This window comes from Corvus moneduloides, chromosome 1 (assembly GCF_009650955.1).
Source record: "Corvus moneduloides isolate bCorMon1 chromosome 1, bCorMon1.pri, whole genome shotgun sequence".
Lineage (NCBI taxonomy): Eukaryota > Metazoa > Chordata > Aves > Passeriformes > Corvidae > Corvus > Corvus moneduloides.
Genome location: NC_045476.1, coordinates 57,247,680 through 57,271,146, shown reverse-complemented (window position 1 = coordinate 57,271,146; position 23,467 = coordinate 57,247,680). Strand labels below are relative to the sequence as shown.

At 34.9% G+C, this 23,467-nt stretch overlaps 1 long non-coding RNA gene across 9 annotated transcripts in view; it reads left to right on the top strand.

The window, feature by feature from the left end:
• Positions 1-23,467, top strand: part of LOC116444959 — a 131,047-nt gene that overhangs the window by 68,847 nt on the left and 38,733 nt on the right. Inside the window, exon 11 of one of the 9 annotated variants that reach the window (XR_004240601.1) lies at positions 19,383-19,441. The exons of the other annotated variants lie outside the window; for them this stretch is intronic. This is a non-coding gene — a long non-coding RNA (uncharacterized LOC116444959). The remainder of the gene's footprint in view (positions 1-19,382; positions 19,442-23,467) is intronic. 9 annotated transcript variants of the gene reach the window in all.

The following is a 23,467-nucleotide window of genomic DNA, read 5'->3' as shown; positions in this document are numbered from 1 at the left end:
GTTCTTTGTATTTACAGTCCTAGAAAAAATATTTCCTTGTAAAACATTCAGTAAATACTTAAAAGCACACAACATTCCTGCTTACTGAAGGGAGGCAACAGAGAGATTACTCAAAGGAGAACTGAAACAAGAAATAATAACATATAATGGGGAAAATTCCTACCACTGTAGTTCAAGAGAAAATGGTCTCCTTCAAAAGATAATTAAGAACTTTGGGGGACCGAAATCACCTTCAAGGGACACTCTGGGACACATTTGGTTTCTGAATTTGTGTGTCTCAATTTTGCATGTAAAGTTGGGTCATTATGATTTAGCCCATTTCCGTCTTACCTCTGTCTTATTTTACTATTGTTTGAAAAATTTATCCAGTGTGATATAACTGCACTAGCTGTGGCTCTCTTTCATCTCCAAAACCCTCATGCTCTCCTCCTCCAAATTTGTTATTAACAGTTCTACTAATGAGTCACTGTGAAATCATTTCACAGACGTGCTCTGAAACGCTCAGTGTACTCAAGAGCAGGAGAATTATATGTATTTTATGACACTGTAGGAAGTTTTTAAAGGATTTGAATTATTTCTTACTTCTGTCTTTTTCTTACCTTAATGAGAAAAAGTAAGAAAAATCCAAACAAAACAACCACACACTTTCCCACATTCCCCCTTTCAATTTCTCCTCAGCAAGACTACAATTATCCAGAGCTGATTTTCCTAAAAGAGTCCTCCCTGACTATGTTGGACAAATGTCATGTCCCCTGGCTCTCTCCATCTTGTAATGAAAATAGACCTATTGCCAGCTACACCTTGCTGATTGCTTCCTACCTGCTGTTAAGGATAATTTGTGCAGTGTAAATGAAGACTTCAGTAGTTGCTGTAGGAAAAAAAAAGCTACAAAAAGGGACTGCTATTCAGCACTCACATAAAATAGCCAATAAAGAAGCAGTTCTGATTAGCTGAAAATATGTAAGGTGTATAAAATATATAAAAGATCTTCAAGTTTTCACAATTTTAGTTATACCAGACATCATACAGAAATGTTTTGCTCTGAAAAATGGATCACATACATTTGCATCTTTTCATTTGTCTGATCCTATATCAAGAATTTTTGTGTATTTGTTTTCTTCCTTGTTCTGTCAAATATTTACTACTAGATTGCTTCCTTTTGTTTGAAAGTAAGCAATAAAAGGAATTTGCGAGTGTTACCCTGCAGAATATTGTGACCATTTGGAATGCAGATGTTCATATTTGCTATTTTCCCCCAAATATACTCTCAGATAACCTCTTACCTCTGAAGGACTGAAAGAGACAGAGGCATTACATGTGCATTACAGAAAATGGTGAGTTGGAGTAGGAGACTTAAATAGTGACAGTTCCAGACAGCAAAGCTGTCTGCTGTGTGTGACCTCAGATCCACCTGGTTTGCTCCATCTCTGCTATGTAATGGGTCATGCTGCCTTCTGCTTGTCCCATGCTATGAGAACAATATGATACCTATGTGGGTGCAGGAGCATTTATCATATCTTTTTGCCCATTGAGTGTGTAGATAAAGGCAAGCATATTATTTCTAACCATTGAATGACTGCTGCTTCATTTTACCTCCATTTTCTTGACACAGCCTGGGATTTAATTGAAAGGTACAGAGTGCAGAGGGGGAAACAGTCACTAAGAAACTAACTGTCACTAAGGAAATACATTGTTCTCCTACTGGAAACCAAATGACAATTCCTAGATTAGACATTCAATGTACTTTCTAGACTAACAATTCAGGTATGTTTGGATAATTACATAACCTTTTACCTGCAAGGACTCATACAGCTTTCATTTCTGTCTTCTGCAAAGAGAGAAGAAAAGAACTACATCAATAATCAGTGTATTTTATATTTCCTATCACTCTATCCCTTTTACATTCTCATGCGTTGGGATTATCTCCACACACATTTCCCTTTTGTCTGTGAAGAGTAATACTTGAGGCATCTGCTAACACTAGTTTAAAATACTTTCTGCTTCCTGACAGCTAGTATTTCATCTTGATCCTCACTAATTATCCTTCCAAATTTGTCTCTTTTCACACTTTTTACCAGCCTAGTCAACAAAATGTTTAGACATTGTAAAATGCTGGTCCTGCTTCCAAGTTATACGGCTCTTTAACATGCCTAGACTCCCTCTCCTCAAATTGCTTTAGCTCTTTTCACCGATAAAAATGTAATAGTCTAATTCATAATGCTTTTTCTGAGGTTCAGTAAAAGACCCCTTTAAAAACTACCACCAACCAAACTGCAAATCTTTTGTTCACAACAGCAACTCACCAAAATGAAAACAAACCCACAAAGCAGTCTGAAGTGCCCAAAACCTTCACACCCACAACTGCAATCTTTCAGGCAGAGAAATTAAGCAAATGTTTCAAGTTTTACTGAGCTCCCAGACGACTTGAAAGGTCCTGAAAGATCTGAAAGGCCCTAATCTCTTTTGGGAATTGATCAACTTTCTTGCTTTTCAAGCTTCAGCCTACCAATTCAACAATGCTGGAAGACTCTCAGCTCCATCCTTCATTCATACCCCAGCAGGCCAAGCAGTGTTTGTAGGTTTTCCAGTTAACTCTTGACTTTTCAACACAGCAGAATTCATCAAGAGTTACAGAAAGATTTTGTTTTATCAAAATAAGTGAACTTTTTACATTTGTTGTTCAGTGTTTGATGAGTTCTGGAAAGGGAACAAAGCACGGTTTAATTTGTTTCATGTCTCTTCCAATGAGCAATGCCCAGGAAGGACATCACTTCTGAAGCAGAACTGTAAGCAGCATTGCTCCTGCCTTGAATAGGGGAGAGGTTTATCTTTGTTTTTGAGGTTCTTCTGAAGTGTCCATAGTCCAGAAGTGCATTTCAGTGCACGGGATGTCATTTCTATGCAGATGTAATCACAGTTCTTGGAAGCTCTGGGACCCAGCAGAGTGGGATTTTGTTTCCATTCCCAGCCATTTTTGCTAATGAGAATATTTTTGTTTACCTGCTGGTGGTAGAATGAAAGATTCAAAACAGTAGTTGTTTTTCTTTTGGATTTACAGCAGTTTTATCCATCTCTCAAAGATTAAGTTAGGGAGACATTTTTAAAAAAGTAGTTATAGTAGTAGTGGTAGTAATAATAATAATAATAATAATAACAACAACAATAATAATAATAATATCAGCAGTAACAAATACTAAGAATAATGAAACTAAGCCAGTGAGTTTTGCATGCATTGAGAGAAAAAGGACAGCAGCTGTCACTGCTGTTAAGAATAATTTATATATTGTCTATTGTCTGATTTCTCCTTCTGGGGTTGTAAGTGTTGACAAGTTAACATCAGGGCAAAGGTACATTGGGCTGTCAAGTTTCTATTTTCTGCTTCTTGCTCTTCCACAAAGTGCTACAGAGAATGATTGATTTGATTTTAAAGAGTTCAGTTACATCACAGTGACACAGTCTTCAATATGAATTAAAAGAGTAAAATTGTTTGTTTAACTTGTTTTTGTGTTGACAGGATCTTTGCACTCCAGGCAATCACTTTGTTTTCCTTACAGCTTTGTTCTTTAGCCACCCCAATGTGGAATGTCACTCAACCTTGTCATATGTTTTTTCTTTATGCTCCTTATTAGTCCCTACCATTCTTTTCAGGAATCTAACAAATGTGGATACCCTTTATCAGTCAGTTGCTCTGCTTTTTTGTTATTTTAAGCTTCTGCTCCCAATGCTGTTAAAGGAGTTTCTTAGTGGACATCAACTTTACTTCATTGATACCAGTTAAGATACCAGTTAAGATACCAGTTAAGCCTTTGAGTGATCACTAGTGTGATCATTTAATTAAATTTCTGTAGACATCCCACATGAAAATTACACATTTGAACCCACAGTTAACAGTCACCCACAATTTAATTTTAACTCAGCTCTAAAGTTTTTGAGGGCTTTAGGAAGTGATAATCCCATTAGGGGTCTTGCTGAGCTTGAGCTCTTTCTGAAAATGAGATCTAAATGTTTTCAGAATAAAATTTAGGTAATCATCCAAAATTTTGAGCATCTTTCACACACAGAACCGTCTCACTGAACCTTTCCAGTCTCATCTCTTGCATATACCTTTTTAATCTCTGTCTTACCACCTCTTCTATACTCATTTTAGGATGGCATTCAAATTCATATGTGCATCAGCTGTTATTTTAATATATACAGAGAGCTGAGATGACATATCAAAAGGAATGCAGAAATAAAAATATATAATCCAGAACTGAAGACATCATAAACCAAAGGTTTTCAGGCAAATTATGTATGATACAGGAAGGCTCAGACATGATGTGATGACCTAAATTAAATTTCTGAAGAAGGTCAGGAAAAATTTGTGTGGAAGCAAAAATTGCAGGCTTACTCAGAAACACAAATATTAAGCAAGTATTGTTGTTGTGGCTTGTTTAGTATTTTTTTCTCTTGAACTTTGTGGCTGCTCATATATAAAAGTTAGAAAATGGATTGTGAAGTCATCACAAAAAAGTGTAAAAATCTATTGTATGCATATATAGGTCCTTACTCATGTAATTATTTAACTGTACTTAAATCTCAATGACGTAAGTTAGTTTTAACAAATACTTAGCATCAAAGTAGTGTAGACTGGTTAGTAGCAGAAATGAAGAGTTAATCGTTGTCTTTTCTCAAAAATAGGACCTTGAAAGGCTAGGCTTTTTCAAAACTATGTAGTTGGAAAGACATTTTCATCCTAGCAAAGTTCTACTGTTTGCAGCTGCATTTTTGCTGATTCTCTGAAGTCAGAGTTAATTGATAGACAATTTGGCCTGTAGACTTTAAATAACATACTGAAAATCTCTGTTTTGGGGAGAGGCGGGTTTAAAGTTAATTATTCCCCCAAATGACTTTTTCCAACTGAGTACTAGAGCTGGCAAAAATATTGCCATTGAATAAGGCTTTATTTCTGTGCGTTTTTTTTTTTTTTTTTTTGGTCTAGAGTCTAAGACGCTGAAAGTTAAAGTCCTTTTCCTGGGATGGGATACATTTCTTGTCCACAATGAAATATAAGCTGCTGATTAGCTCATATTTTTTATTTTGGCTACCTGATCTTCTCCAGTTCACTTTTCAAAGACAGATTAGAAATCTGGGTTAAGTAGGCACAATTCCTAAATAGGAATAGCTAATTATGGGATTCTGCTTTTGATCCCAGACTTTTTAGTCTCTTCAGCATTTCTGATCTGTACTTTTATATTTGAGTGTAAACAGCTTTTTCATTCTTCATGTCTGTGACTTTCTTTTCTCTACTTTAAACCAGACTCCCTCTGAGCTGGAAGGCAGGTTTCATTGAACACCTGAGACCCTGCACTGTGGCCTTTTAGTTAACTAAGAGATCTTCTAATGTTTTTTTTCCCATAGTGTCAGCATTTTTCTCTGACAGCTTGCAATTTAGCTCATTTCTATTTTTTTTTTTTTTTTTACTTTTAAAATAATGATTCAATAATATTATGAACCAGATTAGAACCTATTTTCTTCACATCTTTGCCTCTTATGGTAAATTATTTCCATATTTCTCAGTAACAGCTGCTTCTTGCTTCAAAGCAAGAGTCGATTTCTATGGCAAATACCACAACTTCAAGGAATGTTTTTGCCTTTTTTTTTCTTTCTTTCTTTCCACTAAGCTTAAACTGGAAATCCACATCAGTTTTTAGACATGCTCTGTAAATAAACCTCCATAGGTTTTCTTCTAGTTTGTCTGAGCTTCCCTCTTTTTCCCCTCAACTCTCTGATCAAAAGGACATAAACTCTGCAACATGCTTTCCCTGGGTTTCTAAACCCTAGATTCTTTTGAATTTTGCCATTTATGTACCACTCAAGTTGTATTCATGTTTCATTTGCTTTAAAATTAAGTGGAAATTCACAAATAGATTTTCATGTGGCTGTCTTAAATGAAGGGTGGTGGTTAAGACCATACATTTTTAGATGCTTTAATAGAAGTTAAATATTAATTATCTAGTCTCTAATATAGTCTGGTGATGACATAGCCCTAAATTTAAAACATGCACCTATTGAAATATGTATGGGCCTGCTTCAATATGCTTAGTGTTGAAGCATAAAATGGGAACAATTAATTAAATAATTCACGTCAGATGTTTAGAGATAACAATTATCTGTCATTCTTATCTATTGTAATTTTGTTCAAATTGAATGACAAGGCATAAATGTTAACTCTTGCAGGAGAGGTATAATATTATTTTTTAATTATTTTTTGTTGTCTTTATATATATATTATAGATATAAATTTATATATATATTACATATAGATTCATGTTTGCTATTGATTCATTGCATTGAATTCCAACTTTAGAAAGTGAGGTTTTGTCATAAAACAGCAAGCCGATTGTTTTTACAACTATTCACAAGGGAAAAAAGCCACTCAACAACATTGTTTCCAAAGAAGTCAAAGCTATTGTTTTCAGATTCAATAAGCTCTATTTTCTTTGTCCACCCACTTCTGAAAATAGGCAGAAAGTCTGGTACTTGTCTGCAGCAGTTTGGTTTCAGTATATTAAAAAGTAACAATTCTAAATTGAGAATATGTTCTGAGTTCTATGTTTCGTATTTGAACATCCTCAAATTTGTGTAATTTTGAGCCAATACAGATAATATAAGGCCTGAACTGTGACTTTTAATTTATCAGGAAGCCTGAGTTTTCCAAATCAGATCAGTGTTTGGTAAAAAAAATAAGCATTTTGCTTTTCTTGTTTGCATTCATTTGCATTGCCCCATATTTGCAATTTGTAATTAATTTTGTAGTCTATTTTTTCCTGGAGTACTTCTCAGTTTATTATTATTATTATTATTTAATATAGCCTGTGGAACACTGAACACTGATTAAGTGTTGTATGCTTTCTGTTATCTCTGAAGCATAACCGATGAAGTATTGTGAATTTGGCACTGTGCAATGTAGCATTTTGCTTGCTGTGCAGCACTAACAAACAATACATCAGTAGTCATGCCTGTCTCTCATTTAAATGCAACCTCAGAGTCACACTGTGTGTTACAAATATCTGGGAGCTGTGTGATTAGTTAACATCTTTTGCATAACCTTAAAATTATAGCAAGTTCTCAGGAGATAATTAGCTTTCTGGATACCTTTAGTGATATGAACTCTGCCTTAGCAATGGTGGGTACTGTGTGTTCCACTACTCCAAGGAAGGGTGGCATGAAAATGCCTTTAAAAATAGGTTAGGTGTCTTTTACATTAAAAACTAAAATCAAAAGAAAGAGAGAGGTAAAGAAGTCCTCGTTTTTTTATTTCTTGCTATCAGGATTGCTTTTGCTCCCTATCTTTTGTGTTCTTTCCTCTTTTGGCAGCTCTTCTAGTGTAAATAAAGGGTGTTCAGCAGGCACCAGCCTCCTTTACTGAAATCTGCTCACCTCTGTCCCAGAGTTCATGTCTCATATGCTAGCTGTGAGTAAACAGATAAAATACATCACAACTGGATAATCAGGAGGATGTGATATGATATTTTTCCTTAGCAAAAGCTTGAGGCTTCAGTTCGTTGTACAGATTTATGGAAAGCAATGTTTTCCAAACATTCTCCAAATGTTTTTTGTCTCTTGAAATAATTCCCCAGCCATATCCATGTGCAACATTTTAAAGCTTTTGATCCTGCTTTGAAAAGGCTATTCTAAGCCTTCAGTGTTTACAATATTCTCTTTTAGCACTGGAAGTATCTGTATAATAACCTCAAAATTAAAATGTTTTGGAAGCTTCTAAATATAAGTTATAACTGCAGCTGTCAGGAAACAGGATTTTGACAAAATTGAACTTGTTAAAGGAAAGTATCAATTTTGATTAAATTTGCTTGAAAGGTGTTTTCTAATTTGAAACAAAGCAGTTCAATAGGCTCACAGCTTTCTCTACATTTATTGGAATATAATGTTGCTGTTTGTTTCAAAATTATTTTTCATTTTGAGGTTCACTGGTAACTATGATATAATTTATACCCAAGAACTGAAGTCTTTTTGAAACATTTTGACCTTATTTCTATTGAATTTTAAATACATTCTCCCCCACCAAAAAACAGTTTTGTAAGAAACATTATTTTGATTCTATGTGGTCAAATATTTTTCTGAAAGGCCAATTTTTGAATTCTAGATTTAATAAATTCCCTTAACACTTTTTCTGAAATATAAACAGTTGGTATAGCTACACTGATTGTGCAAAGATGTAAGCCTGCACGTCTTAAATCACATTGATCAAATTGAAAAGCTCCCACCAGTTTTGTGGATTTTTAGGCAGTTATCTTTTCCAGGGATTGTATTGCCCATCTGATCTGGTAGTCAATCTTTAGCTTTACTAGCCACCATTGCTCAAAAGGAGCTTTACTAGGTTTCTGAAGGTCTAGTGTGGAAAAAATGAAGACATATAGGCACAGACAGGTCCAAAAGCATTGAAAATTCAAGATATACCATCAAAGAGGAACTGAAGACATGGCCTGTAAGTGATGGAGGGGGGACACATAATCAATTTCTTACCTGGAGAGACAAAGTAATAACACTCTGGTGAATAGCCTACTTTTCCAAAACAAGCAAACAGAAAGGAATTGTTTCTTAATATCCAGATGCTTGACTGAGGATCCTGCAGGCATTCCAAGGATCACTCTTTTGTAGCAAGAAATACAGCTTTTCAAGGTTTCCCCCTCTCTGCAAATAACTGTAAAGCAAGTGTGTAGCCAAATTAAACTCCCCATGGCAGAATCCCCGGTTGGGCAGCCAGGTTCCTTCCACAGGGTACAGCAGAGTGAGACATCCCAGAAACTGAAATAGAGTGTAAGATGTGTGATGCTGCCTGCAGCTGAGGAATTAATGAATGGACAGGACAAATCACCAAAGTTTACAGAGCTTCATGACTTCTGAGGCTCAAAATCCCCTCATATAGATCATGTAAGGTCTATTTTGAGGTACCTGATATGTGCTCACTCATGCCTATCAAAATGCAACAAGAGGGTGAAGAGCAGCATTGCCCCATGTGCATGCACTTCTCAAGTGAATAGTTAATTAAATTGCGAACAGAGGACCTGCCTGAGACTTCCAAGCTCACCTTACCCAGGTCTTAACCACTATCTTCTTCAGAGCAGGTTCACATGTGACTCATAAAGCTCAAATGTTCTGCAGAAGACAGTTGAAGATTTTCTGAGCATGAGAGAAAGGGAAGAAGATGGGGTTTAGCTCTGTAGCTGAGCATCAGCTTGTAAAATAGAAGATCTGATGTCCACCCTTTTCCCTCAAAACTGTTTCTGTGCTTTGTAGGAGTGAGATAATACCACTAATGAGAACTGCATTCCAGAAGTCTTTCTCTGTCACTGCCATTCCCTTTCTGCATTTCTGTAGCCTACATAAATTATATATTCATTTGATAAAAGAACTAAAACAAAACAACCCTACATAAATCCCATTTTTGATATTTAAGTATGTACTGGGCCTTAACCCGAGGGTATCAGCTATTGAAAATTTCCTGATTCATGTCAAAATCACTGGGCTGATTGCCTCTACTTTTCCAAAATGTAAACATTTACTTTTTCTGTCTTATGTCCTTACATGTAAAATGGGAATAAAAGAACACCTTTTCTTTTTTGTTTTTTTTAAGCTGGAGTTTGTTAACTGTGGTAATTGAAGGTACCTAAAATCATTTTACTCATATTCTCCACAGAGATCAGTAAGCAAGTGCCAAGCGCAAAAATACTTCTCTGCTTTCCAAGCTGGAGCTGACTTGCTAAACTGAAGGACACACTCTCTAGTCCATTACCTTGTCCTCCATAGTCCTCCATATTTTACATTTTTGTCAATAAAAAATAATGTACAGTCAGAGTGTGAAATTTTCTTCTGTATGAAAGGCCAACAAAAGGCCCATGCCTCACCAGCCCTATAGAGGAGAGTGACACCTCAACAGACCAGTCAGTGCTAATGGTTAAAAAATGAGACATTCAGAGCCTATGTGTCAAATATGTAGGGCAAAATTCTTGACCCTGACTGTCAGTCTTGCCTGGCTGAAGAGGGCACACAGGGCAGAAAGCTGCTTTTGGCTGAGGCAGACGAAGATGAATTCTGCTTGAAGAGATGGCAGAATTGATAAAGGTTGTTTACCCAGCCTGAAGGATGTTCCATTAAGATATTGAGAAACTGTGATTTTCTATTTATTATTTTTTTCCCTTCAAGGTATCCTCCTCTGTGCAGCATACTTTCACATTCTCTCTAACAGAATTTGAAACATTCATTGCCTTGACTATAAAATAGATTTCAATGTTTCATCTTGTAAACTACACTCACAAGCCTGGTTTGTGTTCCCACGGAGTGCTCCACAATATATGGTTAGTCAGAAATTATTTTTCTCAAACAATTACCTAATTTTTAAGTAAGATCATCACAAATCAGAATGGTTTTCCAGTTCTCCTCTTCATTCTTTAAAGTCAAATTTGTGATCCTTTTTGGTGAAAGTGAAGCAGAAAAAGTCTTCCTCTGACAGTGTAGCACTTGTGTAGGACAGTTCTGTCTGAAACTGGACAAGTAAAGCTCATTCATGTAATTCATTCTGTCCTAATTCTCAAGGATCAGGTGAAAGAAAGGAATCAGTAAAAGTGGCATGGTACAGGTGTTTTACTTTAATACTCATAGTGTCCTGAAGAATGCTTAGTCAGCTGCCACATTTTATATTTTATTTTCCTTCTTGCTTGGACTGGATTTTTGAATCTCATTGAAATTTCAATGAATTGAAAATTGAGTTAACTCGTGGTTAAGTTTCATGGCTTTGCCTGTGTGAGCTGCAATTTAAGTAGACTTTCTCTGAGATTTTAAAATATTTAGCCCTTCTTCATCTTAAATTTATTCAAATTCTGTGGTACATATTATGCAAAATTTGTATATGAGTGATTCAGTTCTGTTAAGAGGAAAACAAAAGTGAGTAGTAGATTCCCAGATTAGCAATACCACCATGCTTTAGCCTGGATCTTGAGGGAGTTTCTTTGGAATAGTTATGACTGCAACAGGGTGTCCTGTCTTGCAGCAAAAATAGTAGTGTCCCATGTAGGCTAACCTGGTCACCAACTGCTCTTCCTGAATGCCACTTCTGCTGTTGCAATGGAGATGTTGTTTTGGCCACTTGTGGAGAAGATGATTCACTGCAAAATGCCATTTGTGGCTAATGATCACCTGCAGTGCTACAGGGTTTTCACAAAGGTAAAGCAAAGAGAAAAAAGCCACGGCCCAATTAAGATCTCCTCAGTTTTTGATCTTAAATCAGTAGTTCTAGTTTTTGAGTTTTGTTAAATTATCTGACTGCACAAAAAATTCACAATTAGTTCAACTTGCTGAAGGAGTTTTTTAATAGAATGCCATGAGTTTTTTAACTGATCTTCCCCTTGCAAATTTCAGCTGTTCGAGAACCGGGCCCTAAGTTGTCTATTCACAATGATCTTGTTTTTGCAAAATAATGATCTAAATTATTTATTATTCAGTTCTTAGACTGCTGCTTTATTTCTGTTGATCTTTGTTTTTCTGCTTAATTTCTATAAATTACTGTACAGTTTCCCATAAGGTATAATTAAACAGAATTGCTAAAGTTTTAATTATTGTGTATTATAGATGTTGAAAGCAACATTAGCACTTAGCTTTTAAAAATGTGATAGTATATTTATAAGAGAGCATTTATAAACACATTTACATATAGTTAAGATGAAAAAGGTATTTGAATTGTAGTCATTAGCATTTCTTCAAACATATGGCATACCAGCAGAAGCCATGGGCCATGCCTTCATTAACTGAACACTGTTTCATCAGTATCTCAGCTTCCTGCTGTGCCACCCTGTAGCGTACCCTTCTGTCCCTGAGGTTTCAGTGACAAGGGACAATATGTCCCCAAGGTGAAAATCTGGGAAATAGCGTAGATTAGCCCTTAGAGGAGTTCTTATGATTATTTAATCATACTTAGGAAAGAAGTACACTGTACTACAAAAGAAAAACGTTAAAATCCTACCAGCCTACTATTTTCCATGTTGTAGCATATGATGGTCGCTTCAGTGCACCATCAACATAGCTACCATGGAACATGACAGCTTTATACTGCTTTATTATAAGGCCAGCCTTTTTCAAATGTGTTCATATAATGGATAAAGCCTATGTTGGTACTAATAGGTAGCACAGGTCAATTATCATTCATTGTCCATAATGTTTAGGTGATGGATCAAGATTTAACTTCTCTTAACCATGGTACATGCAGCCATTTAATTTTATTTCCTAATAAAAAATTGAAAAGGAATAAAAATACTCATATAAATGTCATGGTCATATTTTATTTGTGCATTTCTTAGGTATATAAAGATAGGTTAATACGACAAGCAGAGACATTTGTCTTAAGTCATTAAACTCTCTCATATACTATCTCTTACATTCTTTGCTAAAAAGGTATATCTTTTGGAAAGCTCTTACTAGAAATTTTAAAAATCATTTTTCATTTGACAAGATGACACTTTTGAAAGTAAGGTTAGATTTTGGAGCTGATTGGTCTTTTTGTTTTTTAAGATGCTTTTTTTCATTACCTTGCAGTCTCTCTTCTCTTTCTTGTTGTGACACAGACTAGTAAAAAGCATTGAAGTGGAAAATAATTGTCAAAAATATTTGCTTAGTTTCTTATGGTTATTGGTCTGCTTTATTGCATTTGTATCTATGTTCTTCAAGAAGAGTTGGAGCTTTATGAAAGTTAGCCCTCTATCTTTGAAATCCAGTCAGTAAAGTCTGTTCTTGGATAAAGCGGGATCAGGTATCAACTGGAGTCAACATATCTAAATTTTAATTATTAAATCAGCTATTGAAAGAATCATATTCTAATATTAAAACATATATTATGCTACAATATATTCTATTATTCTGCCTTTAGAAAGTGTACTCTCCGACATGAATTTAGGAGAGGAATTTAAAATCTCTTACAGTTTAACCTAGTGCAAATAGAGAAAGTGTGGATTTAAAAAGCAAGCTTTGATTTATACCACTACAAGCATCTGATACAATTTATGTATTTTTATGGAATTTCTCACAGTTTTTGTCAAGCCTAGATGTCATTATGACAGGTTTAGAAACATTTTGGTAGGTAGTCAAAGTAAAAGTGTTTAAATTGGCATCATTTCTACCTTTATTGTTCCTATATGGGAGGAATGTGAAAATCTCTCACTACAGTATCCACCATTAATCAATGGTGCAATGGAAAGCTCTCATTAACTTTAACCCTCCGACCCTGACATTATTCTACTCATCACAGCAATCATTAGCAAAATGAAAAACAATCAACTAGCGTATCTACATTCTACTAATATTAATGCTTTCACTCTATTACACATGAATGTCAAATGTGACAAAAATCACTGAACTTTAAATGTATACATAACAGATTCTGATATATATAAATCACCAGTTTTTGTTACTCTCACTCAACAGCAAAATCGAAGTTACAGTGCCAAGGGGGCCCATACCATTTGCAATCTGTAGCATTTCCAATGTATTTTCAAAAATATAGTAAATATTTATGGAGTTTTATAAAGACTCTATGCTTCCTTCTGTTTGTGATGCATCAACAAGACACAGTAGGATATCATAAGCAGATATTTACTTCTGGGAATTCCCTTTTGGACTCTTTTTGGTTGAAAACGACTTCATGACATACAGTACCGCAAATCCCCAGAAATGTACCATGCTATTATTGCCAGCTGAGTTCTTCCAAGTAAAGATGACATCAGCCATCTGTCATGCTATACTAATCCTAGGAAAGAAAGCCAACTGAAGAGAAAATAAATACCTTTTATATCTATTAGCCAAATATTTATATTAAAAAAGGAAATTCTTGAATTCTTACTAGTAAAGCTAATTATTGTAAGCGAATGATCTTTTCTGAGTAAACAACTTAAAATGTACTTAAAATGTCTTTGTCTTTTTGCCTACCTGAAGTAAGTTATGTCACGAGCATATGTTTGAACTGCTGGTCTTTTGCTACATATTGGTAGATAAGAAAATATGATTCCAAGTAGTGATTTTCCTCCAGACCTTCTAGATGAACTCTGCCAGGTACCATGTAGCTGCATCGATGTTCCGTACTGCTCTGCTGAGGTAAATGGAAGTTTCCCAAAACCTAACAGTGCAGGAATTACACTCTCCATCACAAGCAATGCTGCCAATGAATCAGGAGAGTGTCTACATTAACAGCAACATCATAAAAAAATGTTTAAAAAGCTCAAACTGTGTCAGGTATCTGCTTCACCACAGCCCAGGGACATGTCAGTGAGGAAGTCTTTTGGATAAGCTGAAAAACTATTTTACACTGAGATTCATCCTGTGCGTTTATGTCTTATTTCTTTGTGACTCAATAGCATATACTTGAATTTTAAACTAAGGTGGTGTTCAAAAGCTTGTATCAGAATAAAATTAAGGCTAGAAAAATAAATCTCAAGAAATTTTAAAAAGTTAACAGCCAGCTAGGCCATTCCCTGATAAGAGTGTTAGTATGGTGCTGTCATAAAAAGTGTCCAAAAGCATATAGTTGATTATTTAGTGGTATTGTCACTAATGCTTTTTACACTGTAAATGTTCTTTTTGCTCTTTTTGAGTTGTAGAAGAAGCAAGACAGAACTGAGCATTCACACCTAGCACTACAAAAACAAATAAATATCTCCCTTCTCTCTGCACCCTCACATTCGCTTTTTTTCTTATATGCCATTTAACATTGTGAGCGTTCCTTTTGAGTCAATAACATATTTTGAGATGGGAATTCATTCCAAATGGAAAATGAAAACAATAGAAGCTTCAGAATTAAAGGTGTGTTTCTTGGGCTGTAAACCTTTTGAATTCTTCATAGTTTAGAACAATGTGATAGATGGAATGAAATTTTTGTTAGATAATATATAATATGGAACAAATAATTAATATAAAAAGATTTTCCTACAAGTTCTGCTTCCTGAGCTACTCAGCTGGTTGGATTTTCTAATGGTTCCAGTTGGTTTATGCAGAGACTCAGACTATTTTAAACCAGTGAATTTCTTGTCTCTTTGTAGGTTAAGGAATTACTTAATAAAGAGTAACAGCATGACTATGTTTTGTTTCTTTTTTTCTAAAATATTGAAACAGAAAAACAAGAGAAAGAAGGGAATTCCTTTCTTCTGAATATTTCCTCAAGATCTTAAGGTCATAAAAGGAACATCTGATCTTTGGAAACAAGAGGTGATTAGAAAAAAAAAAAAAAGTCAGAAATTGAATACATAGATTACATATATTACTGGACACCCAAAAAGGCAGAAAATTCTTTCATGTCTTGTACAGAAACAAGGGCAAGTTACAATTCTGCATGTTAGTTATAGCAAATGAAATTACATAACTTTGGACTGTTTACTTCAACTAATCAATTTTTTGGAGGATGAACTTCAACCTGGATTAGTACATTCTATGTCCAATGACAACCACATTGAAAAACAAGATACGATTTTTAAAATAACATTTTTGTGGCTTCAGATTATTTTGAGAGTCAAGAAACCAAAATGCTTTTAGTTATCAACTCTCAATAAGAATACATCTGTCTGCTTTATAACCTGGTAAGAACTGAAATAAAGAAAAGTTTATTATCTTGCACTATAAGACTCATCAATAAGCCATTTTTGAACCCAGAAGACCTTTAAGGCTCTTTTCTGCAATGTAATGTTTCTTTATTCAGTGGAGAAAATGGGAAAAAAAGCTGAAATTTATTAAAAATAAATCACAAGAAGTAAGATTAGTCATTCTTTGATTTCCAAATAAAATTTATGCCATATTTTAAGTTATAAGTTTCAGATGAAATTTTATTTCTTTTACATTTTATTTTAAGTATCTCTATTTACTAATGAGAAACAGGTAAGAAAAAGGAGATTTCATCACTCCCTTTCTCCTAGGAGGTTAAATAAAAAACAGGGACCAGAAGCTTGGAATTTAGGCAGAGGTAAAAGAAAGATTTTTTTTTTTCTGAAATAAAATAATAACAAAATAAAGAAAATACTTGATTGTTATTTTTCTCAATTAAATTCACAAATCTTTGCATTATTGTTTTAAACCTTGCTAAAAAAGAGACAAGTCATTTGTTTTAGAGTGATTCTTCTCCATTTTTGGATGCTGTGACCTTTAGATTCTGGTTTCCATTTGAACAGTTGAGTTTTCATATATTTTAGTAAAGTGCAGAAGTCTAATTTGTGAAGAGGGCAGCAACAAGTATTAGAAGCCTACTGGCATAGGAAATTTATACCATCATGAATATGACCGGTTTTAAAATTAAAGAAAAATGCTATTTCCAGTTTCTGTTTTACAGTTCCCTGGAAAGTAACTAAAATTAAGAATAAGGGGGTAAGAAGAATGTATAAGTGAATTTATTTAGAAAGAGAGTGGAAAGAAAGAATTGTTGGGTAGATGCAGGAAGAAGGAAAAGAAGAGATTAAATCAACTGTTAAGTAGAAGGAAAGATATACCATCACCCTAGTGTGATTTTGGTTGTTTACTCATTAGGAGGCCCTCATATACTAAAAAACTCACTAGACAGATAAATAACAATGTGCAAATATACACTGCTACATAAATTTAGGAGGGAAAAAGGCATTACTGAAACCTGAATTTCTTTATTGAATAATTTACTTTGTCATCATAAATGTAATGCTATATTGCCTTCCAGTGTAACTACTGGAGAGATGTGTTGGTAAAGCCAAGTCCCAAGAGGGATGGCTGAAGAATGATCAAAAGCTTGGATTTTTTTTTTTTTTTTTTTTTTTGGTTAGGTTGTTTTTATCGTTTTGTTTTGGTTCCTGGAATTTCTGATTAATGTAACAAGTACTGGTATAGACTGGTATTTTGAACTTCCTTCCTGCTCATTTAATTTAATGGATGAATAAAAGTTTCCACAGAAATTACAATAGCAGGAAAAGTTCATAAGACCATATTCAGCAGACTTTGAAAACATCCATTCCTGTAATTCTGACAGTTGTGAGTCTTCTAATGCAGAAGTCATTTGTATTGAGATTATTACATATCAGTAATAATCAATGACTACCGAATCTCTACTTGATGATGTCCAAGTGCACTCCTGTACACTTACAAACTAAAGCACAAAAAATCCACTGGAGAAAAGGCATCTGGGGGGAAAATAAGGCTTCTTTGTGTTTGGTGAGCTTCCAGGACACGGCTTGATGTGTTCTTAATCTATAAATAAAAAAATTGGAAATTTTGTTTGTTAATTTTCCAAAGTGAAAAAACTTTAATGCTGATTGTAATCTACTTGGGCCAGTTTAAGGAAAATTAATAAAACAGCTCTCAGTTCCTACACTCTAGAGAAAAAGTCTAAGAATGCAAGACTCTACTTGTAACTGTTCTGATTTCAGCAAAATGGGATGGCAGTAATATGGTGATGGCAAATACATCATGATGCAAAGATAATCTTAAAGGATATCCTCAAAGGGTAAGCTTAAAAAAGCTGTAGTGCAAAGTTTTCCCCCATAAATTGTGTGAAAACAATTTTATAAAATTGTATATAAATATTGTGGTATAAATTGGTCATAATTGAGGTCAGACTGAAACACATATTAGGAACCAGTTTTGAAATATTTTTTCTCAGATTGGCAGAAATTAAGATGGCTGGCTCACAGAACTGAGATTTAATATTAAAAGTATTTCCTCACCATAATCTGCATGCTAGTCCCTTTCCTATCATGGGTAATTGACTAACTTCACATAATCTCTTGTATGCCAATGTGAACACATTATTTTATAGTCAAATACCGGTATATGCATATAAAAAACAACAAAAAAATTATCTCAGAGGTTCAGAAAAGACAATAATTTTTACTTCAAATAGAAATGACAGTCCACTACAATTCACCACTATCCAAGTGCAAAGCATCCCACAAGAGATTGATTGTACAAGTGATGTCTGATAAACTGTAAAAGATTATAAAATTTTTTGTGTGAGTGGAGAGTTGCATCATGATTACTTTTCCTATAATGCCAATTAGTGGGGGGTTTTGTGTTGTACTGACTTCCAGAGATCTAATATTTATTTCATCATCTTTGAAACAGATCCAATACCTCAAATGTATGGGCTGTTTAAATAAAAACTGTGAGCCAGGTTATTCTAATTGAAGGGACAGAGAACCTTGGATTTCATTCTCAGTTAAACAGAATACTTTCCTTGATTGTTAGACAAAGTGTTGTGCTAAATATGAGAGGGGTCATTTTTCAAAATCTTTCAACTAAACTTGTATTTACTGGTTTCCCTCCGCTAAAATCATATTAGATGCAATAATATTGCGCAGTTAGCCACAAAATATGTGTTTTAATTTTCCCAATAGAAAGAAAACTTGATGAGGATTGCTTTTGATAAATGCAGCATATTTGCATATTGTAAAATAAAATATGCTTCTTTGCATGGAATCATATAACAGCATATATTAAAAATTGTATTTCTTGGGAACAAAGGAAAAAATTCCCTGAACTTAACTGAATATTTTAATAAATAGAAAGAGGTGTTCTATTTTCTTTCAGCATCTGAGGGAATTACCTTCATGAAGGTCATATTCCTGTAAGGATTTAAAAAAAAAATCTTTTTACTTCTTGCATATATGAACAAAATGATTTAAATATATATACATATATATAAGTCAACTTTAATATAGGGAATTGTATAAGTGAGTTTGCGACTGAGAATTGTAGGACAGAGTAATAACCATTGCAGATAACATTTCAAAAGTGCTTTCATTCTAACCTTGAGTTTTCACTCTTAACATTCTGAACTCTTTAACTTAGGGGGGATGTTTTTAGATGTAATCTCCCTACATCTTTCCTTGCTGTTTTCTTTCTGTTTAGTACTCTGTTTTAATTTTGCTATTATATACATTTAATGTTGCTAGATTTTATTTGGGACAGTTTGAGGGAAAAATCACTGTCTTTAGAGATATAAAGTAATCATGTAGCATTGTTTGTCTAAGCATGGAAAAATGATAGTGGCAGAAATTGAAATGCATTATGTTATTGCAAAGAGAAGTACCTTGGAGTGGTCTGATGAGAACTGATGTTGATTTGACAGAGTTCTCAGCTATTCAAAGCTGCTTTCCCCATCTGAACGGTGTGGTTTTTTACAAGAGTGTTCAGCTTTGTTCATATTTTCTTTGCAATGGAAATTTAATTGCTGCCATTTCAGTTGTGATAACTCTGGGTTAGCACTGAACATTTTGGAAAGAACTTCACTGTGAGAGTAGGTTATAGAGATGTGTGCTATGGGTTATCTGGAGTTATCAGCAGGCAATGCCTTTTGCTGTTAATGATGTGCCTTTCCTGTATGTCTGTGCCAGGATTTGGTGATTCAGTGGAACATATATTTGGAGAAGTGGATTTCTGCTCCAAGAACCAGGTGAACCCTTTCAGAGCTGACTTATCATAAGCAAGATTGCTTCAGAGAGAGCAAACAGTGTGTTTTTATTTGATTCCCAAAATTACTCTATTCCCAAAGAGTATTATAGAGTGAAAATAAGCAGGCCAGGGACATTGCTATAGAGATTGTAATTAAGACCAGCCCTCCTGTATGAGTGTGGAACTCAGTAGGAGTATCTACCATAGAGGGAAAGTAGAACTTTAATATGGGAATGAGCATTTTAGGAAAAGGACGACTCTGATGCTGTTTTATATTGCCCTGGTTTGATAGCGACATACACTAACGAGCTGGTGAGCCTCCTAATGCTTCTCCCTTTCATGGTGCTGGAACCATCAAACCCTATCAACAATCTGAGCCCATCTTCAGTTAAACCTTACAAAACTAGTAAGCACATTTTGAGGATTTATAGTCCACTCTCAGCTAGTTTGATCTCTAGAGAGTGAAAGGAACAGCAATTAAAAATCATATTCCTTTAATTTGCTTATGTAGAAGCAATTTTAAATAAAAGCTGCCAGAACTGAGAACTGATGTATGAAAATTTGAAAGGCATTTCCTTGGAACATTTACTATATCCTGTTTCTGAAGAAAATCAATTCCACATATATGTTGTGAACGTTAACAGATTATCAGCAGAGGAACATCAGTTCAAAGAACAAATGGGATCAATTATTTTCAAAAACAAAAAACTAGGGGTTTCTTCTATATACTTTTCTTTTTAAAGCAGTACCATGCACCATTTGAAATTGTGTTGCAGTTTTAAGTAAAAACTGCAATGGTAGCTCAAATACGTTCTTTATTTCTCTGTTCCGTTTTCATTGGATCTGACCAGATGCTTCAAGTAATTATATGTCTGACACAGACAAGTAATAGTGATAAATGGGTGATCCTATCTCTCTTTGACTCTAAAGGATTGTCAAGACGTTAGTTGATAGATCGAAGCTGAATTTAAAGAAAAAAAATTAAATATCCAGTCCCGTGCAATTTATAAATCAGGACATTTGGTATTAATCTGCCTTCTGCAAAATGAACCAACTTAGGGGAAAATGTTCACATTAAACAGAGAGATACTCTATGGAAGCCACATTTTACAGTTACAGCCAACTTGGGTTCAAGTCTAAATGTTAAAATTCTCTTTATCCAACTAAAAAGGGGGTTTTTAATAAATTCTGGAACATTTTCCTGCAATAATCTCCGCATGTACTTTTTATAAATGTAAACACTAGCTGTTGCTATGCCCTGATTTTATTTTAACCTGAACCGTATTTACTATACCTAAGGATAATTCACATGTAGCAAAGAGCTCTAATATTTGTATTTTAGAATAAATATTATGAATATCTCTCTCAGGGGAAGAAAATGTTTAGATAACCTGCCTTTCACACGGAAAAGCTGGCTGCTGAAGCTTCAAGCCAGCAGTTCTTCCCTGTCTTTCTAACTGAGAGACAGTACTACATATGAAAATTCAGTGCCTCCTGGCCATACTTAAGAAACCCTATTTCTTTGTGAAAGAGGAGAACGTATGGGAGCTGTAAATAAATAATGATCGCCAAAGATCAGAGGAATTTTTACACAAGACCAAAGCAATTTAAGTTCATTCTTTGATACAAACCATTAATAATTCAACACAGTGGTAATTTTGGTATTGCTAGAATTCCTAACAATTGAACTGATCTCCAGGTTGTTAGCAGATCAGTAAGAATTGTGTTATTAGTAGCTGCCTTCTGCTGAAGTCATATGATTCAATGTTTAATTTAAGCATTAGGTATGACTTTCTAAAAGGCCCTGGAAATCTCTGTGAAAACAGCACAATACTCATTTGACAGCAACACACAGTTCTTTAACAAGTATTTCATGCCCACTTGTCAAAAGCAATCACTGAACTACTATTTATCAAGTAATTCAGGAGTTTGATTTAAAAGATGATACCTTAATGAAATAGCATGCTAGACATCAGAGAGGAAAATCAGCAAATCTTCTGCCTCTTATCCTTTCCAATAGGAATACCTAGAATAATTATACACTCACTGAGGAAGGCTTAACCCCATTATAAACATATAAAATTCAGTCCTGTGTCAGTGGCGACTCACCCTTAGAATCCTACTCCAATAAAGGGTATGAAACACGGACACTGACTTCTTCTTTACAGAAAATTATTTTACTTGTACGTCCTGCCAAGTCTCAGGCAGTATGAGCTGGATCTCTAAGAGAATCCTGCTGCTGCTGTCGTGCCTACACCTCACACATTTGCAGGGCAGTATTCCAGGCCCCAGGCCCTAGTTTTGCCCACACAAGCAGAGAGAGTAGAGCTGACTCCTTGCTCATCAAGTAGAAGGGAGCACATGGAGTTTTACAAAACTGGGAGTGTGTGCTTCCTAATGAAGTGCAGAGCCCAGCGAACATCCTTCGTCTTACCTCCTCTCTGCCTCTTGCAGTGCTTTAAATCCTGTCGTCCGTGATGGGGCTTGCCTTACCCATTAGATAAAGTAAATCTCAACACCCTTCCTGGGCAGGCATCTCGCCACTGGTGTGACCTTTTCTTCAGACCAGAGAAGGGGTGCCTCACACATCGTAAGCCAGGAACAGTGACAGGATCAGGCATATGAGATGGGTAAAAATTTGAAGTGACCAAGCTTTCACATAGGAACAAAACAGCAATACTCAGTTCAGAGCGCTATTAGGCAAAATAGTGATCCAGGAAACTTTTCTAATCTATAGTCAGTTCCTGTCAGCAATCCAGTCTTGTTTATTGTAGATAATATTCTTTTACTGGGCTTTTTTCCTCAGCAGATGTAAAAAATAAAACTCCATTGAAGCCAGTGGAGTACTTGATTTATCTTAACTGAATACCCGTCCCAACAGAAGAGAGCACTTCCCTTCCAAAATACTCACCCTTTCTTTTCTTTTATTAACTTACTGCTAATAGTAATCTTCAATTTTTTAATAACTATTTTTTAGCAATTAACTATTTAATTACAATTCTTCATAATAATTTTTTAATAAGTGTGTAGGCAAATGCACTTTTAATAAGAAGTAAAAGAGGAAAGGAAAGGAAAGGAAAGGAAAGGAAAGGAAAGGAAAGGAAAGGAAAGGAAAGGAAAGGAAAGGAAAGGAAAGGAAAGGAAAGGAAAGGAAAGGAAAGGAAAGGAAAGGAAAGGAAAGGAAAGGAAAGGAAAGGAAAGGAAAGGAAAGGAAAGGAAAGGAAAGGAAAGGAAAGGAAAGGAAGATGAGAAGAGAAAAAAAGAAAAAAGAATAAAGAAAGAGAGAAATCCAGCATAAAGTGAGCTGGAACTTCCAGATGTGCATTAGTTTACATTTAGACAGGGTCAGTTAACATATTTCTGTTCTGGCATGTGCATTCATCTTCTGAACAGGATGGGAATTCAACATAATGAGCACCTGATCATCCATTACTAATAAGCCAGATATGCGCTGTTATTTAATTTGCTCTTTCGTAATTTCATACAGTACGTATTGCTTAACACTATACCAGTCAATGTAACGGAGAAAGCTCATCTTCATCCTTTTCACTTTCCTTACTAGTAAATGGATTTAGAAAAAGGAATGTAGTCTATTATTCAGAGATGGTTTTTAAGATGGTTCACAACAGGTTAATGAATGATGTCTAATACTCATATTAGACCAATCATATTAATAACAGAGAAGAGCACATGAGGGTCATAGTGCTAATTGCATAGGAGGTCCAGCCAGAAGGCATTTTCATCTTAGAATTCAAGACGCACCAAGTTTGACTAATCACCCACAGTGTGTTTGCAATTAAAATAACACTGTATTAACCCTGCCAATGTGACGTATCAATATTTTATGTGTGGCTTGACAGTTCTAAGCTGAACATTTGTAGTGCTTGATATTGCACTCACATAGAAAGCCCACAGCTCTTGCTCTGCTCTAGACTGCAGTCAAGGATGCTACACAGGAGAAAATTCAGCGGTATTTTTTTACTGAAATTTCATTTTCTTCTATTATTTTTAAGAATGGCTCTAGTAT